The 12,953-nt window shown below is 42.1% G+C and overlaps 1 long non-coding RNA gene across 1 annotated transcript in view; it reads right to left on the reverse strand.

Moving 5' to 3' along the window:
* Positions 1 to 2,287: 2,287 nt before the first annotated feature.
* LOC138294199 (uncharacterized) overlaps positions 2,288 to 12,953 on the reverse strand; it is a 146,527-nt gene continuing 135,861 nt past the window's right edge. Inside the window, exon 3 of the long non-coding RNA XR_011203262.1 lies at positions 2,288 to 3,231. This is a non-coding gene — a long non-coding RNA (uncharacterized lncRNA). The remainder of the gene's footprint in view (positions 3,232 to 12,953) is intronic.

The following is a 12,953-nucleotide window of genomic DNA, read 5'->3' on the forward strand; positions in this document are numbered from 1 at the left end:
CCTGCCAGCTCACACACAGCTCTGGACACCCAGGACCCTGAAATAGTTTTCCAAAATCAAGCTATATGATTCCAGCAGGAGCCGGCACAAAATGTGTATGTGGGGATGGAGACTATGGTGAGCAGCTTACCTGAAGTACAGAGGTGCCGCGGTCCCAATAGGGACAGCTTTGCTACCATCAGAGGCACCCACTTTCTACTGCAGGGACTGAAGCAGGCCCTGACCAAAATCACTGGTGTCCTTAGAGCAGAGGCACGCACAAATGCCCTACCAAAGTGGACCCAGCGAGGTTGCCAGCAGGCTGGGGGAAATGCTTACTGTCATGCAGTCCATCCAGGAGGAGCGGGTATCCATCAAGGAGTACTTGGCTGCCTACCACTGTGATGTTGCTGTTGTGTTGAGAAACCAGCAGTTCCTCCTTCCTGCAGTGATGACTCACATCTTCCCACAGATAACAACTACTGAGACCTACAATTCCACTTCTTTAGCCCCTGATGTGTGTGTGCCACCCTCAACAACAACTCAACCACAATCCCTAGCACCAGGGGCACCGCACACATCAGAAGATGAAGATGAGGAACAAACTCTTTTCACTCATAAGACATCCCAATAGCTACAGTCTCTGGTCCACAGCCAGTTTCTCGTTAGCTCTGTGTTAAAGATTGTGCCAGTGTCCCTAAAATAATCTATTTCTCCACTTATCTTACCCACTTTTGACCAATTAGACCTATGAACTGTTAATGTGCCCCAACCTAACTATTACCTATGTAACCACCTTCTGATTGAACCACTCCTCTTCTACACGTGTTACCTCTTGTATCTCAATGGGCATCTATTTCTCATGGGGTCGATCTTATTTGCAATAACCTGATTCAAGACATCACAATTGGGAGCTAAATAAATGCATGTTCCACATCATCTTTGTCACTCTATGTGTTAGGTGAATGCATTTTTAACAGAATACATTATGTGAATTAGAAACAAAGTGGGGTATATGTACATTGAAATGGAGCTGTGCTTTTCTACAAAAAAAATATTTATACTGAGGTGTGTCTCACACAAAGTACCTGGGTGGGGACATATGAAATAAAGCAGTGGTAAAGGGTGTGCCTACAGTAGCTAATATGTATGATCTACAGCCATGCACCAATGATGATATACTGCTACCATGCTGCAATGTGTGGCAGGCCTTCAGGTAAATGTTGCAGTATGTGTAGAAAGTTGTCACATTCCGAATGACAAAACTCCCTAATGTATCTTTGCACTCCTCATGTGTGTAGGTGAATTGGTCACAGATAATGAAAGCCAATCTTGAAAGCAAGAAATGTCTTACACACAAATGTGTCTTCCCAAACACCCCCCACACAAATGTGTCTTCCCAAACACACCCTGGGCTTGTGCCAATAAATTATCCTTTGCCTCAGGTACACGTTTCATGGCATGGCTGATGCTGTGTTCAACATCACAATTTTTGCTTGGGTATGGCCTAAACACTACCCATTGAATGCCCCTCTACGTCATCAACGAGTTCCAGAGGTGCAAACCTATAAATTTGGGTAGTGACACCCACAGTTCCACAGTGTCAATTTGAACATATATGTAAGTGACCATCACCTCAGCATTGTTAAAGTTACTTACGGCATGGTGGTGTCAATGCATTGCACATATGCCACTAAGTACCTTACAAATGAATATGTGTGTCAATGTGTCTGGAACAATTACACATTTACTGACTGCAACATGATCACAGTCACTGAGAATTATGATGCAAACTAAGTAATACATGACCCATACAAACATGGCATGTGTCCTGTAGCATACATGTATCATGACACCTGACCATAATTACAACACATGTAGGTGGGTGGTGCAAGTATCTTATTTGCATCACAACAACAATATGACAATTGCCACATGCATGTGTAAAATTGTGATGGCCATGCATGAGGGACCTTATCTCAGAACCTTGGTGTAAGAGGTATCTGATGCCAATTATACTATTGACAGTGCCATTCACATGACTCATAGCCATAGTTTAAAATAACATCAATACATTTGTGTCAGGATGTTGATCCATCCACAACCAGAGTCCCACATACTTTAAAGAAACATTTCTTCACAAGCTGACATCAGACTCTTGGCAACCTGACAGGAAGCTCAGCACAGGTGACATATATTTTATATAAAGTACTGCTGATCAGGTAAATGGATTGTACAAAATTGTAACATAACAAACATGCCATCACCCACACAATAGACTTGATGGAGAGGAAGCTATATGGTACAAGATGTATTGTTAAAAATTATCTTTATCAAAATTACACACTCATTCCTACAGCTAACTATGCTAACCTAACCTATCTTATCCAAACTTATAACTACAACTATCTTAGCTTAGCCTAACCTATACTAAACATAAGGTGCCACAACTGAACATCAACTCTCCACCCCCTTTATCACATCTATTGAGAAATACAACAGTGACTAAAGCTAAACATTGACCAACTATACATATATGCTAAACAAATATATATTTTTTGGTATTTTGATAAAAGATCTTTTTGAAATTGTCTGTATTTGTTTTATTTTTCAACATTGAACATTTATCAAAAACCTGTGCCCCCCACACCCTACTTACACTGAGATGCCCAACAAGTACCACCCTCCCAAAAATAAAAATCTATGACCTTACTATATCTACAGTAAACTAACCTACCCATACTAACTAAATAATAAAATCCTAAACAATAACACAGCACAAATGTTAACTGGTGAAGGGAAATCAGTCAGATACATAAGTCCCACCACTCACTTCCTCCATTGGTTAACCTGTATGTCCTGAACTATCATCAGTATATGGTCCGCTTTATGCCCCAGAGTGGCTAGTCTGTATTTTTTATCAGCCTGTTCTTTCCACAGATCCTAAATGCACGGCAGCTCCACATGTTGTTGCCCTGACTGTTGCACCCACATGTTGTGGGTGCAAAGGATGTCGGTCTCCAGACGGTCCTCCAAAATCCATTGATGCAGAGCTGACTGCAGGATGGCTGGCGGAACCCACATTGTTGCTTCCTGCACCCTCAAGACTGAAACCCTTCCACCTCTCAGAGCCCTTTTCCTGGTCAGAGAGGGCCACCATCCTGTGGTAACCCCTGCGGACCTGCCTGATGTGGTGTTACTGCTCCGCCCTTCTGCTGAATCTTCTTTTTTGCTTTGGGGTCATGTTTGAAGCTGAATGAAAAAAAAACATGTTAGGCTACTGTCTGTCAGGCAAATGACAAGCAGACATGCAGAGAAAACAGGCTACTGCAAAAATATGACATTGATGTACACTGTTAAATATGGTAAATAGTCATAAATTTGAGGGACAAAGTAAGGTCAATCGTGCAGCTATCAAAGCTTCCTAGATATGCATTGTATTCAGGGTGTCTCAGGTATCAACTGTGGACCAATGGTTAAACATTGTCCTATTTCGACGAGTAAGGTCGATGCCACCATTGTCAACTATTATCAGACACAGCATCAATGTGTCCATGGTATATAATACAATTCATGTGGGATAGTTCTTGTTTGACCCTCATTCATGCAACATAGACCCATGCTCTATTTGCATGTACAAATAATTCTGAGCAAATAGTGCTACCAACAGGTAGGCTCACAACAGTTTGTGTCCTCTGTGGCACAGATTTTGTTTGATCACTTGCTACAACAAAAAGATCTGTCAAACAAATGTCTTTGGAGATTGATGGGAACACCCATCACACATGTCACACACAGGAGGGTGACACATTCCACATCTCCACACAACTCTGTACCACCTTCCTTGTGCCTAGAGTGTGGAGAGAATCCAAGAGTACCTTCATGCCTAGAACAATGTTTAGCATACAATCCCAGGTGGCATAGGGCGGCACAGCAAGTGTCTTGCTCTGCTGCCCTGCGGCACCAGTAAGGGCAGGAATGCACCATGTCTACAAGATACAGCACATTTCTGTCCTCTACCCTTGCGCTGGCTCACAAATTGCTGCCTAACTGCAGCACAAGCACCCTTGCATTATGGTGCAAGGATGCAGGCATTGCGGGGATGACTGATTTGTACAGGAAGGACACCTTCCTGCACAAACACAATCCCAAGAGTCATTTTCCTCTTACTATGTGTGCTGCAGAATGCAATTGGTATTTTAAATGAATGGGTGAATTGGTTGTAGTCATGCCCTATTATCTACTAAGGACTTATGTGACACTGTGATATGTGGTTTACATGTCTTCCGTCTGTGCTGTTACACCTCATTAGTGTACTTTGGGATTGGGACATGTGTAGCAACCCGGGATTGAATGAGTGCAAGTACCAACATGCCTCACTCATACTTGCTAGGGCTGGTCTATCACACTGTGGGACTTGATAATGGTGGGCGTATGATTTAAAGTAGCATCTACATTGTGTATGTTTGTGTGTGTGTTTGTTTGTAGACCAACATGTTTAGAGTGCTGTGTTGAACACTCATTATGGAATGTGGGAATGCTTCGCAGACATTGCAGCCACCTTGTGCATTGTTGGTGTGTGTTGACACTTGTCTGCCACAGTTTTCAGCATTCACATTTGTTCCTCATCTTCCCTATACCCACTATCCACTTCCTTTGTGCATGTTACAGTGTATGTCTTGACACTAAACTAGAACATACACATTTTTTCAGCTCAAGGACTACCTGTATTTGCAGGGGCATTTCCATTGTACGCCTGATTGGTGGCTGTAACCCACATAATTACAGACTTTCACCACTACACTTGAGCAGTCTATGTTTGGCCTACACAAAGTGGCTGGGGCCATTGAGTATAGGGTTGTTGCATATGTGCCTCAATATTTGAGATTTTCACATGCGTACTCACACACACATGCGTTCAACATACTTTGTCAGATGCATAATGATTCGGGATAGCATGCATGAAAAGTTCAGACAGATGTAGATGCAACATGCTTGTATTTGTATTTCTATTTGTATTTTGTATTTGTAAAGTGCATTCCGGCCATGGCATCAAAGCGCTAAGCAACAGTGGCTAGATTGACCGAAAGAAAAGACAGAGAGAGAAAAAATAAGACTACTGAGGAAAGAGCCAAGTCTTTAGCTGCTTCCTAAAGGCCCAAAAATTATGTTCCTTCCTAATCGTCATGGAAGGCATATTCTAGTGTTTGGCAGCAGCCACTATGAATGCTTTATCGCCCCATCTGGCCTTATGAGTGCGAGGGACATGGACCATGTGGGATCCTGTTAATTTAAGCTGACGACTTGAGATGTACCAACGTAACTTTGACAACGGGTATTCAGATCCGCGCATATGCAAGGACTTATGTGTTAGACATATCGTCTTAAAGATAATGCGCTTCTTGACAGGTAACCAATGTAACTGTCTCAGACTTCCGCTGGCCGAGGCTGAATGGGGAAGATCTGGTTTTAAACAGACTGCTGTAGTCTGAATTAATTGAAGTTTACTGAGCGAGTTTTTGTTAATGTTAAGCATTAGAGCATTACAATAGTCAGTTTTGGAAATCACCAGAGCAGGGGACACCGTAATTCTGAGCTCTTTTTGTTGATATGGAAAAACTTTTTTCAAACTTTTGGTAGTCCAGAAGCAGGCTTTGGTGATGGAGTTAACTTGAGACTTAAAAGACAGGCAATTATCAAAAGTAATCCCCAAATTCCTGTTGGAACTAATGGGGGCAGGTAAATCTCCACACGCTGATGGCCATCAGCATGAGCTCCACAAATCCCCACTAGCGCCAAAGAGCAAAATCTCTGTCTTAAGCCAGTTCAAGCACATCCATCTATTAACCTCACTCATACAGCGGTGAAATCGATCAACAACTTCCTCCCAATTCTTATGGACGGGAATGATTAATCGGGTATCGTCCGCATAGGAAGTGGCCAGAAAACCAAAAGAATGAATAGGTCTGGCCTATGGTACTACATACAGATTAAATAGATTGGGGCTTAGCACGGAGCCTTGAGGGACCCCACAAGATAGTTGATAAGCAGGTGCTCTAAAGTCTCCGCAGCTTACTGTAGTAGATCATTCCCCTAGAAAAGATTTCAGAATATTTAGCGCTGTGCCTCTGACACCCACTTGGTGAAGACGGTGTGCAATGATGTGTGGAGAGATGGTATCGAAAGCTGCTGATAGATCTGATAGCACAAAAATGGCTCCAAGCCCCTCATCAACTAATCTTCGGATTGTGTCCGATGTGGTAATGACGGCGGATTCCTTGCTATGGGCTTTCCTGAAGCCATGTTGAGTGGAGACTAGGCTGCCAGCATCTTGGAGTTATTTGACCAGTTCTTCATTAATATGTTTTTCAAAGATTTTAGTCTGAAAAGGCAGCAAGGCAATAGGCCGAAGATTCTTAAGATCGTTTGCTGCTCCATCTAATTTCTTTTTCAAAGGTATCACCGTCGCTTCCTGCCATAAAGGAGGGAAAACGCCTGTAATCAGGACCTCCTGAAATATCGGAACAAGGGCTGTGGAAACTAAATCAGGGACGAGCTGTAATATGCAAGGAGGACAGGGGTCCCTAAGGGAGCGAGATTTCATGCCCATCATAATCTCTTTAATCCTATTCAGCCGTAATGGCTCAAAATTAGTAAGCATGGGGCTGTCATCATCTATAGAACTGTTTAAAAACATATATGGATCCGATACCTCCACAGATTGAATGAAGCTGGCTTGAATTTACAAAACTTTGTTTTAAAAAAAGGTGGCAACCTTATTGCAGAATTCTTAAGAATTCTCCAACTTTGGGGTATAGATGGAATCGTAAGGGAACGTACCACTTTAAATAGTTCTCTAGGGGTGTTAGATGCTTCCTTAATTTTCCGTGAATATAACTTGGTTTTGACTTTATAAATTGTGTCTTTGTAGACACTAAGGGTGGCTCTAGGCTGTCCTTTTTCCTTAGAGTTGGAGTCTAGTTTCCTCCTCCGGTCTTGTTGGCGGTATTTTCCCCGCAGAATCTTGAGGTCATTGGTGAACCAGGGGCAAATAACTTTTTTCTTCCCTAAAAAGCAATGAGTTCTGAGAGGGGCAACTGATCAATAGCTATTTTGACCCCCTGATTGAACCTGTCTGTAGCCGACAGAGAGAGTTTCTTTGCAGTTTTGAAGCCTGAAACCAATGCTGGTCTTAATTGTTGATCCTTAATGCTGTTCCAATGTCTAACTGGTTTCAGAGAAGGACTTACATCCTGAGGGGATGAAAGATTTGTCAGATTAAAAGTAAGGAGATGGTGGTAGGTCCAGTGCAGAGCCCTATTTTGTAAAAAAACAAGATCATTATGACGGGCAAATATCCCATTGAGTAGGGGGCCCGCCCTATGAGTGACTGTCGTAACTTTTAATTTCAGTCAAAGTTCACCATAAGACTCAGGAACTCATTAATTTGAGGGTCCTAACTATCATCAAAGTAAATGTTGAAGTCTCCCAATAAAGTACATTTAGAAGACATAGTTATTGGCTCGATCGGTTAGTAGGATCCCAGAGGTCGGTAGACCAACAATTCCTCAAAGAGCATAGTATTTTTCTGATAAATTTTAAAGCAGACACCCCCACAAATCTCTAATGCAGCGTTTATAGCATCCCACTGACAGCAGAAGGTGGACTTAAAAAATGATCACCAGCCCACCTCCTCTACCTGTAATTCATCCAGTCTTAGAAAAGAATACCCGAATGAAGTGGCTGCTATAAAATCAGGACTAGAATCTTCTCTAGCCCAAGTTTCTGTAATAAAAAGGCAATCTAAATTATGATGGACGATTAAATCTTCTATTTCGGTCTTATGAAGAGAGTGTGCATTGATCAGGGCACAAATCAAATAATTAGTAATGACAATCTCTTCATTATTGTGGCTTTCTCACACCACCTGTGGTATGGTATTAGTAAAAGTGGTATTAGATGGTGTCCTGGGTGACCCATTGCTATATTCACAACTCCACCCTTCTACATTTCTTGGGTGACCCCAACCCTATGCTCACACCCCTGTGGTTATATGTCTGAGTCCTGTGTTCCACTAGCATTTTATTTTGGATTAGGCACATTACTTCTCATACTTTTACATACATGCAAGATGACAACTGACTTTGGTGTGAAAGGTCCAGACATTGAGGTGCTATATCCTCTGTATTTCATTCTGCATATGTTACACATGTGTTTGCCACTGAGGGTTGTGTTGGTAGTTGTAACTTGTGATGGTGCCAGACAGACATTGATTTGTGATGTACACCACAGTGACCCACTGATGCAGGCACTGACTACTATGGTCCTACCTTTGAGTCTCCTCTGGATATGATCCTTCATTTGGATCCTAAAGTCTTATGCTGTCATGTTAAATTCTGACAGACTTGTGCAGTTTGAATGTAAATATATGAAAACTATGCTCATATTGCAGTGCATACATTTGACTAGCACATCTTTCACTGTGCTTCTTGTGTGAATGTTGGGAGTTCTATTGTGTGTTACTCCTTGTCTACAAACATTAGTAGGCAATTCATGTTTTGAGACTTGTGGACGATTTACTGTTGCATACTTATGTCAATAATTACTCCAGGACAATAGTGTTGGTAAGCAAATTTATTTAACGCAATGGTGCATACTGAACATCTGTTGTCTGAAGATAAGAGAACATTTTGGACTAATGCTGACCTTCTGCATGCCCCAGCAGCAGTGTTCGGTAGTACTCTTTCATGTTGTGGGGCATCATTGTCCTCATCCTCATCCCTGGGGACTTCAACCTGTTCTTCCAAGGGGACATTGGTCCTCACAAACTATGATTTTGCACACAAGTGGTGGTGAGTAAAGCAGATTGCCTCTGGATAAATCCAGGCATCTTAAGTAGCCCTTTAGTATACCAAATGTCCTCTCAACCACAGTCTTGGTCTTTTTGTGTGCCTCATTATACACCTTGTCTGAGTCCATTTGTGGGATGGAATATGGTGTCATCACCCACGGTTCGATGCCATATCCCTGGTCTGCTCCAATGAGAGAGGAGAGACAGTGTTAGACTTGCCCTTGTGTATCATTTAAACTGAGCTGGCACAGTTGTGGAGCATGTTTAAATGTTGACACTAACTTGTCACATTGTGTGGGTTCCTCTGTGCATCCATGATTATATTGGTGTGTAGTGTCACTCTTTCCAGTTGTGTGTGCTGCTACAGGAGCATAGGGATTGTGTCATTTGAATAGCTTTACAGTTCACCAGTGTAGTATGTGTATGATGTAGTTGTCTGTAGATGCTGTATATTCTTACAGGTGTGTAGCCTGCAAACTGCACCACCCTTGGGCATGGTACTCTTCTTCTGCCCAAATGTTTTTTTTACATATTTCCTGACTCACATGCATGTGTCTGGGCATCATGCAAAGTGTGACATAGTAGCTTGAGATGTATTGTAATTTCTATTTTTATTTTTGGGTAGCCCCTGTGGCGCAGGATGTGAAAGGAATTGATATCCCACCTTACACCACTGGGTCATATCAGCAGTGTGCCATGTCTACTAGATATGGAGCATTGCTGTCTTCAAATACAAGCACCCTGGCATCTTGATACCCTGATGGCTGCATTGCAGATGTGATTGTTTGTGTTCAATACTGTCCCCTTTTCTGTACATGACATACCAATGTTGTTAATTAGCTATTTGTATGTGTGTTGTACACTGGTAGTTGTTAATAATTTATAGTGTAAGATGGTTGTCCTGTTTGCACACTACTATGTGCACCCATATGGTGGGCTTAACAAGTGTTGCAGCTTCAGATGTACTTGTGGAAAAATATGTGTGCCAATGCAAATATACAATATATTATGTGGTGGCACAACCACATCATGACCCAATGGGAGGTTCTTCCACTCTCAGGGGTGGATGTGATTCAGGTATGTTGAAGCCAAATGAGTTGTTGTACACCACCTCGTGAATGCAGAGCAGGCACTGCTATACAGGTGCATCACTGTAAATGCCACTCAAGTGGTCCTAGGGGCTTGTACAATGGTCCATGTGTGCTGGAGATGTGTATTCTAAGTTTGCTGTGATACATGTTGCATGTGTGTTGCTGAATGCTGCCCCATGTGTCCCTACCCATGTGTGGGGAGTGGGTGTGTTATAGTTTGCACCATGTGTGTTGTGTGTTGTAGGTGTTAAGTGACAGCTGTTTGCTTACCTACTAGCAGGCCATTGCCGTATTGTCCATCATGGTAGTGTTGGTTGATGGTGGAATGCCACAAGATGTAGTCATCAATCACACTTCCAGGATACTTGGCCAGCACATTTGTGAGTAGACCTTTGTGGTCCACAATGGCCTGCATGTTGATGGAATGTGTGTGCTTCCAGTTCCAGTACAGGTATTCCGTGTCACCAGGAGAGGCAATTAGCACATGTGCAGCCCATGGCACCCACCACATTTGAGAAGCCTGCAATTGTATAAAATCCCTGTTTGCTATCCTGCTGCAGCTGGTGAATGTTGAGTAACAGGATATGGTGAGGAGTGAGGCCGATGATGGCATCCAACACCTTTGGTGGTAGGGCTGAGAGGGATAGTTGGGATAATCTACCCATTTCTGCCACAGTTGATTGGAAAGTGTCAGAGGCCAGCATGTGCAGCACAGACAGTACCTTGCTCATGGGTGGTAAGGTGGCTGACCTATGCATCTTGGGTGGGATAGCTGGTGCTCTGTCACATAACAGCTGCATGATGGACTCTGGCTGCAGCCTGTAGTACCTAATGGAATTTTTCTCTCTTTCATCAGGGATGGATATCTATTGTTGATAGATGCACTCTCTCCTCCTGCGCTGTCTTGGTGGTTGTTGTAATGGTGATGGAGGTTACTGCGGTGGATCTGGCAGTGCTTGGCGTCGTCTCTGTCTTCTTCTCTTCATGCCTATTTGAAACAGTAACAGGTCCATGTTTCTCTGGTGGTTGTCAGAGTGCCTAATGTGTTTTTTCAATGTATACCTGTGCCTTTGCACCATTTTAATGCCTGGGCTGACCAGGTGTAATTGTTTCGGCACTAATGGGCTTTTCCAATCCGCACGCAATTTATCGCCATGCTTGTAAATATGGAGTTGGATGCCTTGCAGCATTTTTTAGTAGGGAACACCTACTCTGCATATAAGTTTTGTAAAACAGCACCTGGCTTGTGGTGCTACTGAAAAATGGTGCAAGTCCCAGTGAAGTGGTATTAAACAGGTGTTGAGCAACTTAGTAAATGAAATGCTACTTTTTTGGTGCAGTTGCTACAAAAATTGTAGCACAAATGCAGCGCTAAGTCCTTGTAAAACTGGGCCTATGTGTGGTATAACCCCACTTAAACAACGAGGGACTAATAATGAGGCTCTGATTGCTCTACTCTCCATTAGCAATACTCCCTGCATTCATTTCTGTTTACTGACTCATTACCTGGTCAGGAACTTTATAAGAGTACTGCTAGAAACAAAGTCCAAATGTCTAGTCTTAATACTTTTGTTATAGCATAGAACTTTCTTCTAGATCTGGGTTTAATGGACAGTGGAAATGAGAATGATATGAAAACAATAATAAAAATAAACAAAAAATTATTTTTTTAAATGTATTTACAATATATCCTCTTTCCAGAGATTCAAAAGTCACTGGGCTGAGGAGCAAGCAAAAAGCAGATCAATAGTTTTAGCAATATTCAGATGACATAAAAGCTTGTAAGAATTATCTTGAAAAACACGGGCACATGAGAACAATGAATGGATATATTCATTGTGTATGCCTGAGTCGAGGAGAAAGATCAGATTGGAAAAGGATGGAGGAAGGAACTAAGCAAAGATGAGCATAGTAAAGATGAAGAGGAAAATAAAGGTACTAGGACCAGATAGCAAAAAGGTTAATTTTTGCTTAAAGGAGAAAACATGCATTCACAGGACCGATATTGTGATGTCTGTAGAAAAACAATAATTGATCAAAACAATAATGACATTTTATGTAGCTTAGAGGACTTTTATAGAGTCTGTAATTTAGAGGGCTTTTCTAGAGTCACAAATACAGTCAAACCAGGGCTGGTATGGACAGATGCTTTATTTGAAGAAGAAGCAGAACAAACTATCAGAAACACAGACTATACAGGGTCAGATTTACAAGGCCCTAGCGACTCCTTGCGCCACACTAGCATAGTTTGTTTTTTACGCTAATGTGGCTCAAGGAGGCATTGTGCAACTTTGCGACCCCTTGTGCCACATTATGCCTGCATCAGGCATAATGTATGCAAGGAGGGCGTTCTGGCATTAGGAGGCCCTCAAAATTGGCGCAGTGAAATCTACAAGATTTCACTGAGCCATTTTTTGGCATTATTTTTAACATCTGCTCAGAACAGGCATTAAAATGATACACCCACATTAACCTATGGGCCTCCCTATACTTTGCTCCAAAAGTTTTGACTCTAGTGAAGCAGAGCGCCACAATAGCGCAAACAATTCTCCCCTCACCCACATAGAAAAGATTTCTAGGATTATTCGCATCATTGTTTGCGTCCAGTCTGTCTCTTTTTAAGGATCAACACTAATTAAATAATAAATCAAAATCAAGAGTATTTCTGTCATTACTTTGTCAAAAAAATTGCGCCTTAATTATTGGACTAAGTTTCAGAAAGTGATCTCTTAAGGATGTTTGGTGTTCAAACACACTAGCACATCTCAGTGGAGGAAAATGTTTTGTTCAAGAGGTAATATTATGATCTAAACAATTACCCACCTATTTGATCCCATCCCAGATGACCTTTTCTGTTTCTCACACAGAGAGCAGTGTTTGAGACATCATGCAACAAACAGAAATAACAGTATACCAATAACAAAATACTTTGAGAGGGGTTCAGTATCTGCACCCTTTCAGCCATTCCTTTGGTTCAAGTGCCAATCACAGGTTGGCTGAATCAATCAACTGGACAGAGGTTCATTGTTTGG

This window comes from Pleurodeles waltl, chromosome 4_2 (genome assembly GCF_031143425.1).
Source record: "Pleurodeles waltl isolate 20211129_DDA chromosome 4_2, aPleWal1.hap1.20221129, whole genome shotgun sequence".
NCBI classification, from domain to species: Eukaryota; Metazoa; Chordata; class Amphibia; order Caudata; family Salamandridae; genus Pleurodeles; species Pleurodeles waltl.